The sequence below is a fragment of the Trichomycterus rosablanca genome, chromosome 1, assembly GCF_030014385.1.
Source record: "Trichomycterus rosablanca isolate fTriRos1 chromosome 1, fTriRos1.hap1, whole genome shotgun sequence".
Classification (NCBI taxonomy): Eukaryota; Metazoa; Chordata; class Actinopteri; order Siluriformes; family Trichomycteridae; genus Trichomycterus; species Trichomycterus rosablanca.
In genome coordinates this window covers 14,931,817-14,944,957 of record NC_085988.1, presented here as the reverse complement: position 1 = coordinate 14,944,957, position 13,141 = coordinate 14,931,817, and positions in this window count along the sequence as shown.

Sequence of the window (13,141 nt, the reverse complement as noted above, 5' to 3'; positions counted from 1 at the left end):
GATAATTTTGTATCACCAATTCACCTCACTTGCACGTTTTTGGACTTTGGGAGGAAACCAGAGCTCCCAGAGGAAACCCACACAGACATGGGGAGAACATGCAAACTCCACACAGAAAGGACCCGGACCGCCCCACCTGGGGATTGAACCCAGGACCTTCTTGCAGTGAGGCGACAGTTGGTCTGTTGGTCCTGGATTCTGTGAAGTTGCTTTAAGACAATGTCCATTGTAAAGAGCACTATACAAATATAAATGACTTGACTTGACTACCCAGTGTTTTTGTGTTGGGTTCAGCAGTTAATTAGGGTCAATTTAAAAAAATCATTCTTACTGTGTTCATTAAGCAGTATATCCCACCCTGGGCCAGGAAGTGCTATTAATCCCTACAAAGTTGATTTAACAAGTGGAACTAGTGTTTTATTTCTGTAAAATCTCTGAAGTGGTGTCCAATGCAACAACATTAATGATCTACAGCTCCATAGATCTTAAAATTAATACAGTTGAAACTCAACGTCAATTGATTCTGGGAGTAGTGTTAAGCTTCAAGGTATTTTTTTCCATAGGGATATATGGGAAACCTGTTAAGCGTTTCATGGTCCCGTGGAACTGCATACATTCTAGGCTAATGTAAAATAATGGTGTTGTTTTTGACACTTATACACTGAAAATAACACACATACCTGCTTATACCTTACTTCTTAATTTGTCTCCCTATGCGTCTTAACTGTGTAGATGCTTGATCTTGAAACATTGTATTATGTTCAGTAAAGGCGCATTCATATGAGAAGTGACAAAACCGCTTTTGTGCTGCTGTGGCGTAACCTGACTTACTGTATTAAAACGAGTGAGGAAGTTCCTTAGTGGAGAGAAATTATGAGCAGTAATAATTAAGAGAGGTTTAGTGTTCTTGTGTCATTCTTTTAATACTTTTAAGACTTTTTTTAACGGTAAGAGTTTTAGACTTTCTTGGAGAAGCTGATTCTCACAGTTTAAAAGTGAAACAGTGAGGAAAATCCAGATACATTTGGAGCTTTCAGAGTGGTTATAACAAGTTTAAAAGTGAAACAGGAGGAAAATCCAGATAAACACAGATACATGTGGAGCTTTCAGACTGGATTTGATGGTTATTGCACACAAATGCAGATTCATCTCATATTCACACTTTGATGACATTTACCACTCAGTGGTTAAGGTACTAGACTAGTAATCAGAAGGTTGCCGGTTCAAGCCCCGCCAACACCAAGTTGCCGCTGTAGGGTCCCTAAGCAAGGCCCTTAACCCTCAATTGCTCAAAATCGTGTTCAGTCATAATTGTAAGTCGCTTTGGAAAAAAGCATCTGCTAAATATTGAAAATGTAAATGTTTAACCACACTGCTTAAGCCGAGCGCTGAACAAAGCATCAGTTGCACACATGTCAATTTTAAAGGTACAAATTTCTCAATAAAGGGCGTCGAGTTCCAAAGATTTCGAGTTTAGGGGATGTCGAGTTACAAGGTACCACTGTATAAGCTCTGGAATATTCATAGTAACTGGGTCTTTCATCTTTTTAAACATTTATTTCATGATTTACAGTACGTTTCATGGATTTAAAATGAACTAACCCTATTTAAAGTACTTTTGTACACATCTGTAGTCTTTTTAATGCACTGGTTCAAATGAACTTAACTGAATTGGTACAGCATGTGACATTCAGACTTTCAGTTTCTTGTAAATATGCTTCACACTCAGCAGGGGTTTGGGTTTATTTCTTCCCTAAAGTTAAAGCAGGCATTTCTTCCCACAGGCTCATGAGAAAGAATTTTTATCATCAGTCTGTTCCTCTGTTTGGGCTTCACAATCATATCAGAGATCAGTAATTTTATGGGCTATTGAAGTCACAGCAGCTGAAAGAATCACATGCCACATAGTCCTAAAGCCTCGTTCTCGTTCACATCGAGGGTGTCCAGAGTTATTCAGTTCATCAGAGTTTGTCAGCAGAAGCTACAATCATAAAATGTTGAATAAATGTTTTTGTGTCTGGTAAATCTACATGATTAAATGTAACTGTATAAAGAATGCATTTGCATACCTCACTGAAGGGATTAATCCAAATCAATAAATGTTGACTTGATGGTAATCAAGATATATAATGATGTATAAAATCCAAGTCCATAAAATCACACTGAGCTCTACCTAACAGCATTGTTTTTTAATCTTTAAAGGTAGTTATCACACAATGCTACTGAAAATGTGATACTTCTTTCTTTATTAAAAGAACAGCTTTAAATTTTATGTTTTGCATGTATTATGAAAAAATACAATTATAGATAATTAATACAGCTGAATGAATCAAAGCTGTAATAAGGGTATATTAACACATTCTAAGACTTCATATGAATTCATATGTATTATTCTCCCTACACACACTGTACATACATATATACACTGATCAGCCATAACACCTCCTTGTTTCTACACTCACTGTCCATTTTATCAGCTCCACTTACCATATAGAAGCACTTTGTAGTTCTACAATTACTGACTGTGGTCCATCTGTTTCTCTGCATGTGTTGTTAGCCCCCTTTCATGCTGTTCTTCAATGGTCAGGACCCCCACAGGACCACTACAGAGCAGGTATTATTTCGGTGGTGGATCATTCTCAGCACTGCAGTGACACTGACATGGTGGTGGTGTGTTAGTGTGTGTTGTGCTGGTATGAGTGGATCAGACACAGTAGCGCTGCTGGAGTTTTTAAATACCGTGTCCACTCACTGTCCTATTAGACACTCCTACCTAGTTGGTCCACCTTGTAGATTTAAAGTCAGAGACGATCGCTCATCTATTGCTGCTGTTTGAGTTGGTCATCTTCTAGACCTTCATCAGTGGTCACAGAACGCTACCCGCAAGGTATGCTTTTGGCTGGATGTTTTGGTTGGTGGACTATTCTTAGTCCAGCAGTGACAGTCAGTGTCACTGCAGTGCTGAGAATGATCCACCACCCAAATAATACATACTCTGTAGTGGATACCTGTGGGGGTCCTGACCATTGAAGAACAGCATGAAAGGGGGCCAACAAAGCATGTAGAGAAACAGATGGACTACAGTCAGTAATTGTAGAACTACAAAGTGCTTCTTTATGGTCAGTGGAGCTGATAAAATGGACAGTGAGTGTAAAAACAAGGAGGTGGTTTTAATGTTATGGCTGATCAGTGTATAAGAGTGCCATGCATCAAGAAGTCTGGTCATAAAGTCTTTGGCTGTTAAGTGATTTTTCTACAGACACATTTATTCCTGCCATAAGTTGGAAATTCAGGACAATGCTCCTAATACCTGTGTCTTTTAAAATGTTGAAAGTAAAAGGTCGTCTTATACCAATTGTCCTTTTGGTGCAATTAAATGATTTCCTCTCTTAGTTTTTGTGACGACTGCTTAGTTTAGTTGCAACACACTTTGAACACTTGAATCTTTGGCTGCATCTGAAATCACATAGTTTAACAGTAAAGCAGGTAAAGCAGTACGCTCTTTCAGAACGCAAGTGTGCAGTATGCACGCAACCTCATACGTACTACGTCTGCCATCTTACCAACGTCACGTGATGCACAACGTCACATCGCCACATTTATAACGTTACTCAGGGATATACTTAATTATAACATTTTTAATGTTTGTCTTACTCCGCTTTCCACCATCTTTCTTCTTAGCTACGAACGCCTTTGTATCTCCAGCTGAATTATGGGATAGATTATCGGTCCCGTAATGTGTAGTGTTTGCATACTAAAAAATGGCCACCCGTGTAGTAGGTCATCCGGGTACTTTTTGCATACAGTTTAATGAATACTACATATTCTGACACACTACTCGCACGTACTGCTTTCACTTATTATTTAGTATGGAGGTATGCGATTTCAGACGCAGCCTTTGGGTGTTTTAACACATAACACATCACAGCTGAGGCAAATTTGGGGTTTGTTATTGAGTTCCAATGGTTTAATCATGTTTAGGTCATATAGACTAGAAGTAGCTTCTAGGATCAGCAATATTATGTAGGGGCTGTTATCAATTTGAGTAAAGTGAGTTGAATCTTTAAAAAAGGAACTTGAACTTTGGTGGGTTTACCCTTTTGTTGTAATGACAACATGCTCTCAAACTGGCGTGGGTTTCTCTCATTTGAGTAACATCTGACGATCCATGTAATTCCAGCATCATTTAACAATATTTTAAAGAGCATACAATAAGATTGATTGGCTTTCTCTGTCTCCATAAATGCTGAGTGGGGTTTAGGTGACTGGCATTTAATAGCATTCAAGATGTTTGGTTTTATGCACCTTTTATTAACGTGGGTAGTAGAAGACAAACACATTTATAGAGGTGTCCATAAACTTTTGCCAAGTAGTGTATATCAATTTAGGCATTACTGTGTGTGTGTGCTATGTACTGGAACAGCGCTGTATACCAGTGATTTAGTGCACACATCAATGGTCTGACTTATACTGCCATAAATCTCTCTCTGTTCAGAGCTTAATTGAGCAGAACGTTTATTTTAGTTTCCAAGTAAAAGAATCAAACGTGCGGAGCTGAATGAATCTGCTGCATTCAGAGTCGCTTGTGTTTTGACAGTCGGCGTGGGTACACAGTGTGTTTGGCAGAAGATGAAGAAGAAGAAGCGCAGCCTTGTTTTCCGTGATGCTTTTTAAACCCGGAGCACTTCGGTGCACACTTGCGGTTTTATTTCCCAGCTGGATGATCGAAAGATTTGCTTTGGATCCCAATTCTGTGTGAAAACATTTCCATAATTCTCCCACCGTTGCTCGCTCAGAGCACTAATGATCTCCCGTGATATCTCTGACTCTCTCTGATCCGTGTGTTTATAGTTTTTTGATGTGATGATGCAGATTCCTGCTCCACTGGTTTGTGAATATGCACTGTTTAACTTCACACTAGTCTAGTTTAGTTTAGTTTCTTATGTGCTGACAGATTAATCATAAATACTAGTCAAGTCAAGTCAACTTTATTTATATAGCGCTTTTTACAATAGACATTGTCTCAAAGCAACTTTACAAAATCCAGGACCAACAGATACAAAAACCCCTGTTGAGCAAGCCGAGGGCGACTGTGGCAAGGAAAAACTCCCTGAAAATTACAGGAAGAGACCTTGAGAGGAACCAGACTCAGCAGGGCCCATCCTTCTTGGGTGGTCTGGAGGATACTTTAAATAAATAGGATTTACACAAATCATACAAACACAGAATTAAATGAACTAAAAGTTATAACTGGCAATAAATAAATAAATAAATAAATAATAATAATAGAGTTATTATTCGGTCTAATCTTTAATAAAGTCTGTAGTGAGTTCTTGTCATTCTTGGTGCAATTACTCCCGACCCGTCACATCCGGCAGGAGCAGCATCATTGGCACTGCAGTCTCGACTTTAATCCTTAACCTCGGCGGGTAAACAGGTTTCCATCAGAATGCCCTCGGGGTAAAACAATAGAGAATGTAGTTAATAATGTACAATGCTAGTTAAGTAAAACAGTTTTACAGAGAGTTTTAGACTCCGGCAGCCCTAATTATTACAGCATAACTAAAAGGGAGAGCGAGCAGGTAACAAGGTCATGAAGGCTTTCACAGGACATCAGCGCCCACCTCTCCTACCCAAACCGGAGTGATCGGACAGGAGAGGCAGAACGACAGCAACCCAACATCCCTGATCACCACAAGATTAATAAGCTCACTCAGATACTGTGGAGCCAGACCATGTAGCGCTTTATAGGTTAGTAAAAGTATTTTGTAATCAATGCGGAATTTAACTGGCAGCCAGTGTAGAGATGATAGAACAGGACTAATATGATCAAATTTTTTAGTTCTAGTTAGCACTCGAGCTGCTGCATTTTGAACTAACTGGAGTTTGTTTATGGATCTACCAGAGCATCCAGTTAGAACAGCATTACAATAATCTAACCGAGAAGTTATAAACGCATGGATCAGTTTTTCAGCGTCATAAACATATAGTATATTTCTTATTTTAGAGATATTACGCAAATGATAGAAAGCAACTCTAGTAATATTATTAACGTGTGTATCAAAGGAAAGATCTGAATCTATTGTGACACCTAAGTTTTTTACATCTGGGCTGGGAGTAACAGAGAAAGTGTTTAGGTTTAGCACCAGGTTAGATAATGCCTAGTTCACACTACACGATTTTTGCCCTGATTTTCGCTCGGCGATTGATTTTCCGGGTCAGGAGCAACTCAGCGTTTGCTCGGCGATCAAAACTCGGCTCTCAGTCGCTAAGTGTGAACTATCCAACAACTCGACCCGACCGGCTCGCCGAGCGCTCGGCGACTGGATTGAGTTTTCTAGCACGCCAGATATCTGATCTCAGACGGGCAACTGGGAATGAGTGACATGTCGAACAGCCAATGAGAACAAAGGATAAAGCGTGAGGGTAAATGCAGGAGAGGACAGGGGACAGGGGCTTAATTAATATAGTTTATATCAGGATACACCGACACACACACGTTTTACAGTATTTCTGATTTGATCGTCCTCTACAAAACATAATAGCCACGCTGCATTGCAAAACTTACTACAGAACAAGCCATATACTGTTCGTGTTGCCAAATCCACTCAGATTCATTTATTTTTCCTCCTTGATATTACGCTGCACATCAGCGCACAAACCCTTTGATCTCTCGCTACTTGTTGACGTTCATTTTTTTGGACGTGGTATCATTAAACTTCTCGTCACTTCTCACGTGTGTTTTTGTAAAAAAAAAAAAAAAAAGAAAGAAAAAAAGGGAGACCAGAGAAGCTCGCCTGCGATTCCAGTTGGTGATGGATCGTGTAGTGTGAAACCCCCCCATCACCGATCAGGAGATGTGCAGGAGATTCAGTCGTGTAGTGTGAACTGTACAGCGACCTGACGACTTGGAAAGTTGTGTAGTGTGAACTTGGCATTACTTGTCTCTTGCAGCTTTAGAGCCAACAAGTAAAACCTCTGTTTTATCTGAATTAAGTAAAAGAAAATTACCTGACATCCAGTTTTTTATGTCGTTTACACAATGTTTTATCTTACTGATTGTGTCAGTATCATTTGGTTTGGCTGATATATACAGCTGTGTGTCATCTGCATAGCAGTGAAAGTTTATGCCATGTTTATGAATAATTTCTCCTAGTGGAAGCATATAGAGTGTAAATAATAGCGGTCCCAGTACCGACCCCTGTGGAACACCACACTTTTCTTTTGTTGTTTCCGAGCATTTATTATTTACATAAACAAATTGCAAGCAGTCAGTCAAATATGATTTGAACCAAGAGAGTGCGAGTCCTTTAACACCTACTGTATTTTCTAGCCTCTCCAGTAAAATGTTATGATCGACCGTATCAAACGCTGCACTAAGATCTAATAGAACAAGAAAAGAGACACTTCCATTATCAGAAGACATTAACAACTCGTTAACTACTCTAATTAATGCGGTTTCGGTGCTATGGTTGGGTCTAAATCCAGATTGAAAATTTTCGTGAATACAATTTTCATTCAAATAAGAGCATAACTGTTTGGAAACGACTTTTTCTAATATCTTAGAGACAAAAGGAAGGTTTGAAATTGGCCTATAATTAGCTAGAACATGTGGATCAAGATCAGGTTTTTTAATCAGGGGTTTAATAACAGCGCTTTTAAACAATTTAGGTACGTAGCCAAGGCTAAGGGATGCATTGATTAATGTAAGCAGGGGCTCTACAATAGCTGGGAGTAAATCTTTAAGTAAACGAGTTGGAACAGGATCGAGTATACACGATGATGACTTTGATGATTTAATCAACACAGTTAGTTCATTTTGGGAGATTGGATTAAAGGAATTTTAATATTAATATTATCATCACTATTATCACCAATGCTGCTCAGAGTGAGTTTATACTTAACATTGGCAGGTAACACACTCTGACTCTGAAGTCGTATTATTTCTATCTTATCATTAAAGAATTTTAAAAAATCATCGCTGGTACAGTCGGGTGGTATATTAGATTCAGTTTCATTGAATTTTTTTGTTAATTTGGACACTGTCTCGAAAAGGAATCTGGAATTGTTTTTATTTTTCTCTATTAGGGACGAATAATATGAAGATTTAGCTTTTATAAGTGCATGTTTATACTCAGTTAGAGCATCTTTCCAAGCAATCTTATACACTTCCAGTGTAGTGTGACGCCACTTGCGTTCTAATTTCCGTGCTGCTTGTTTAAGTGCGCATGTGTGGTCATTGTACCATGGAGCAAGTTTTTTCTCCCTAATCAGTTTAGTTTTGAGTGGGGCTACGTTATCTAAGGTTGTGCGCAGTACGGTCTCTAGGTGTTGAGTTGTCTGATCTAGTTCTTTAGGTTCTGATGCTGATATATTTGATAATTCTGGTAGGCAGTTTATGAACGCTGCTGCAGTTGCAGATGTAATAGTGCGCTTACATTTAAAACGATGTGGTTGCTGTAAATTATTGGATTAGTAGGGAGTGGTCAGAAATTAAGTCATTCTGTGGTACGATTACCAGGTTGTCTATGTTCATACCATAAGTAAGTATTAAATCTAAGGTATGTTTACAGCGGTGAGTGGGTCCTGTTACATTTTGGGTAATGCCTAAAGATTCTAAAATAGAATCAAACGCAGTTTTGAGTGGATTACACTTATCCTCATAATGAATATTAAAGTCACCAACAATTAAAGCTTTCTTAGTTGATAAAACTAATTTAGAAAGAAAATCGGCAAACTCGTTAAGAAATTCTGAGTAAGGACCAGGGGGTCGATAAACAGTAACCAGCTTAAACATACTAGTTTTATCAGATGAACATTTATTGGTTATGTCAGAGATAAGAACTTCAAACGAGTTGGTTATGGGAGATGATTTTACAGTAAGACCTATGTAAATTGTGGCTGTTCCTCCACCACGACGGCTAAGACGTGGAGAGGAGATGCTTCATTTAAACCTAGATACTCATCAGGTCTAGCCCAGGTCTCGGTTAAACAAAGTGCGCTAAGACAATTATCTGTGATCATTTCATTTACAATTACTGTTTTACATGCAAGTGACCTGATGTTTAGAAGTCCTAACTTTAGTTTAGCCTTACTATGGTTTTCATGATGCTCATTTAGATTAATTTTAATTAAGTTATTATGACATACTTTTTGATTTAGTTTTGGCTTACACCGGCCACGGTAAACAGACACAGTCTCAATGGTTTGTGACCTAAGGATTCCGGGTGACGTCTGATGGCGACTTGCAGACAGTCGGTTAGGCCTGTTTGTCTGCTGCCTGGTCTTGGCTCTGGGTAGTCATTTACCTCTATCTACCCACAGTTAAGACCAGGCAGCAGACAAACAGGCCTAACCGACTGTCTTCTTCCATAACAACATTCTTTTCTTTTTGTTTACTTCCATGTTTAAGGGTCACCACAGCAGATCTGGTCTGCATATGGTAGGGACATTGGGACAGTGGTAGCCTAGTGGGTAGAGCTTTGGGCTATCAACCGGAAGATTGGCGGTTCAAATCCAGGCTCTGCTTTGCAGCCACTGTTGGGTCCTTGAGCGAGGCCCTTAACTCTGTCTGCTCCAGGGGCATTGTACGATGGCTGACGCTGCGCTCTGACCCCAGCTACCAAACAAGCTGGGATATGCAAAGAAAAAATGTCATTGTACTGTACACCTGTATATGTATATATGACAAATAAAGTATATCTTCATCTATATCTGACTTGGCAATTTTTACCTCAGATGACCTGTTTTCATCTGGGCTTGGGACAGGCACTGAGAACACGCTGACAAGGGCACCTCCTAACATCTAGGCTGCTCCAGCTATCCCTCTTAATCAATCATGTTCATGCAGATGCTTGACTGGCTGAGATTTAAACCCTTGGATCCCTGGATCTCATAGTAGTGGGCTATCGGTTTCTACCGCTGCATTACCTGAGCGCCCTCTAATTAACTACATAATGACAACAAATATATTTATATATACTATTAAATAAATAACTTTAAATAAACTATAATAAATTCATGTCATTTTATATGTTGATTGCAGTTTTTCTGAAACAAGACACAGTCTGTTAAAATATACATAAAGCAATAAAGACCATTATTATAATTGTTGTTATTGCTATTGTTATTATTATTACTGCTATTATTATTATTATTGTTATTATTACTATATTTATTATTATTATTGTTATTATTATTAATGATAATAATAAATAATTATGAATAATTCATAAAGTAGCAAAATTATTTATTATTGTTGTTGCTGTTATTATTGTTGCTATTATTATTATTATTGTTGTTGTTATTAAATAATTATGCATAATTAGTAAACTAGCAAAATTATTTATAAACTCATTTATTTAAATATTGTTGTTGCTTTTATTACTATTATATTATTATTATTATTGCTATTATTATTAATAATAATTATGAATAATAAGTAAATTAGCAAAATTATTTATTTTTGTTGTTTGTTTTTATTATTGTTGTTGTTGCTGTTATTATTATTATTATTATTATTATTGTTGTTATTAATGCTATTATTATTATTATTATTATTAAATAATCATAAATAATTAGTAAATTAGCAAAATTATTTATTATTGTTCTTGCTTTTATTATTGTTGTTGTTGTTATTAATGTTATTATTATTATTATTGTTATTGTTTTTATTATTGTTGTTGCTTTTATTATTAAATAATTATAAATAATTAGTAAATTAGCTAAATTATTTATTATTGTGTTTGCTTGTATTATTATTATTAATGTAATTGTTGTTGTTATTAATGTTATTATTATTATTATTAATGTTATTGTTATTATTATGGTTGTGGCTTTTATTATTATTGTTGTTGTTGTTATTAATGTTATTATTATTATTATTATTAATGTTGTTGTTTTTATTATTGTTGTTGCTTTTATTATTACTATTATTATGATTATTGCTATTATTATTAAATAATTATAAATAATTAGTAAATTGGCAAAATTATTTAGTATTGTTGTTGCTTTTATTAGTATTATTGTTGTTGTTGCTGTTATTATTATTATTATTATTATTTTTGATGCTTATTGTCTTTTTTTTCATCCAATCTAGTTATGGCCAATTGGCGCTTATCTTCCTTCTCCCAATCAAAGAGGGCTGAGGCTTTTACACACCCCCTCTAAATGCACACAGCCACAGCAGGTGGTTATTTTCACCCGCTAGGGACCACACTATTGCCTGTGGAGAGCCTGGCATTGCCATCACTGATTAGCCGCCTTGTGCCACCGCGATCGCCCGTAATTGCCCAGTGACAAGAAACCTTGTCCATCCCCCTACATACCCTCAGCCAATCGTAGCTGATGTAGACACCCTGCCGGCTGATAGCAGAGCTAAGATTCAGATTAGAGAGCTAGAAATTCTCAAGCGTATAATATGTAATATATGTTTGATACATATTTACAGCTGATCATAATTTAAACCATTGACTCCAGACATCAATGTCATGTAAATTACCATGTCAGAAACACTAATTGCTGATTCAAGCAAATAAGGAATGTTTTGAAATGCCCCTGCTGCTCATTTTTAATTAAGAAAATATATAAAACATGTTCTTTGTGCCATGCTGCCATGAACAGTTCTGCTAATAAGACCAGCCTGCTTCACCTGGTCAGTCAAGACCAGTTGGTGGCATTTTTCTCTGCCTGTCAGACCATCAGGGGCTCCGTGTCTGGAGCAGAGTCTGTTTATGAGATCCCTCTATTGAACTTCTCTCTGAGCTCTCTGTGTGTTTGTACATGCAGACAGCAAGGTGGGGCAGGTCAGGTACTCTCATCCTCACTGCAAACACTGATACAGTCCCTGCTGCACAAACAGAGAGGGAGAGAGAGCGAGCAAAGCATTCTGGGAAGAAGGCATGGTGTAAATTGTGCTGGGTTGTTTCACAAATATGATCCTTGTTGTTCCAATTCTGCAGCAGAAAAAATACACCTCAGTCTGTGTGGATAGACGGTGTGTATATGGTCAAAAGTATGTTTAACCATACCTGTTGCTAACAGGTGCATAAAATCTATTCAGTTAAATGAAATATATGATTATATATTGGTGGCATCAGTTTGGGGAAGGCTCGCTCCAGTTCCAGCATGACTGTGTTCCTGTGCACAATGCAAGCTCTGTAAAGTTTTGAACTCCAGGTTTTTTTTTTTGCATTTTTTCCTCCCACCAGTCTAGACATGGTTAGCTGCCCAGTTGTTATTTCCTTCGCCACTGCGGACCCAAATCCTGGAAACCCACAAACCATCACGCACCCTCTCTGACGTGCACTATTGCTGATTGCTTCTTATAAAATACCAGAGATGGAGTCTCACAGAGAGCCCTATCGTGTACATATAATATTAATAATAATAATAAGTTAAATTCTATAGCGCCTTTCTTATACATACAAATCAAAAAAATATACACTATATTGCCAAAAGTATTTGCTCGTGTGCCTTCACACACACATGAACTTGAGTGACATCCCATTCTTAATCCATAGGGTTTAATATGATGTCGGCCACCCCTTTGCAGCTATAACAGCTTCAGCTCTTCTGGGAAGGCTTTCCACAAGGTTTAGGAATGTGTTTATGGGAATTTCTGACCATTCTTCCAGAAGTGCATTTGTGAGGTCAGACACTGATGTTGGACGAGAAGGCCTGGCTCACAGTCTCCGCTCTAATTCATCCCAAAGGTGTTTTATCGGGTTGAGGTCAAGACTCTGAGCAGGCCAGTGAAGTTCTTCCACACCAGACTCGCTCATCCACGTCTTTATGGACCTTGCTTTGTGCACTGGTGCGCAGTCATGTTAGAACAGGAAGGGGCCATCCCCAAACTGTTCCCACAAAATTGGGAGCATGAAATTGTCCAAAATCTCTTGGTATGCTGAAGCATTAAGAGTTCCTTTCACTGGAACTAAGGGGCCGAGCCCAACTCCTGAAAAACAACCCCACACCATAATCCCCTCCTCCACCAAACTTTACACTCGGCACAATGCAGTCAGGCAAGTACCGTTCTCCTGGCAACCGCCAAACCCAGACTGGTCCATCGGATTGCCAGACGGAGAAGCGTGATTCGTCACTTCAGAGAACACGTCTCCACTGCTCTAGAGTCCAGTGGCGG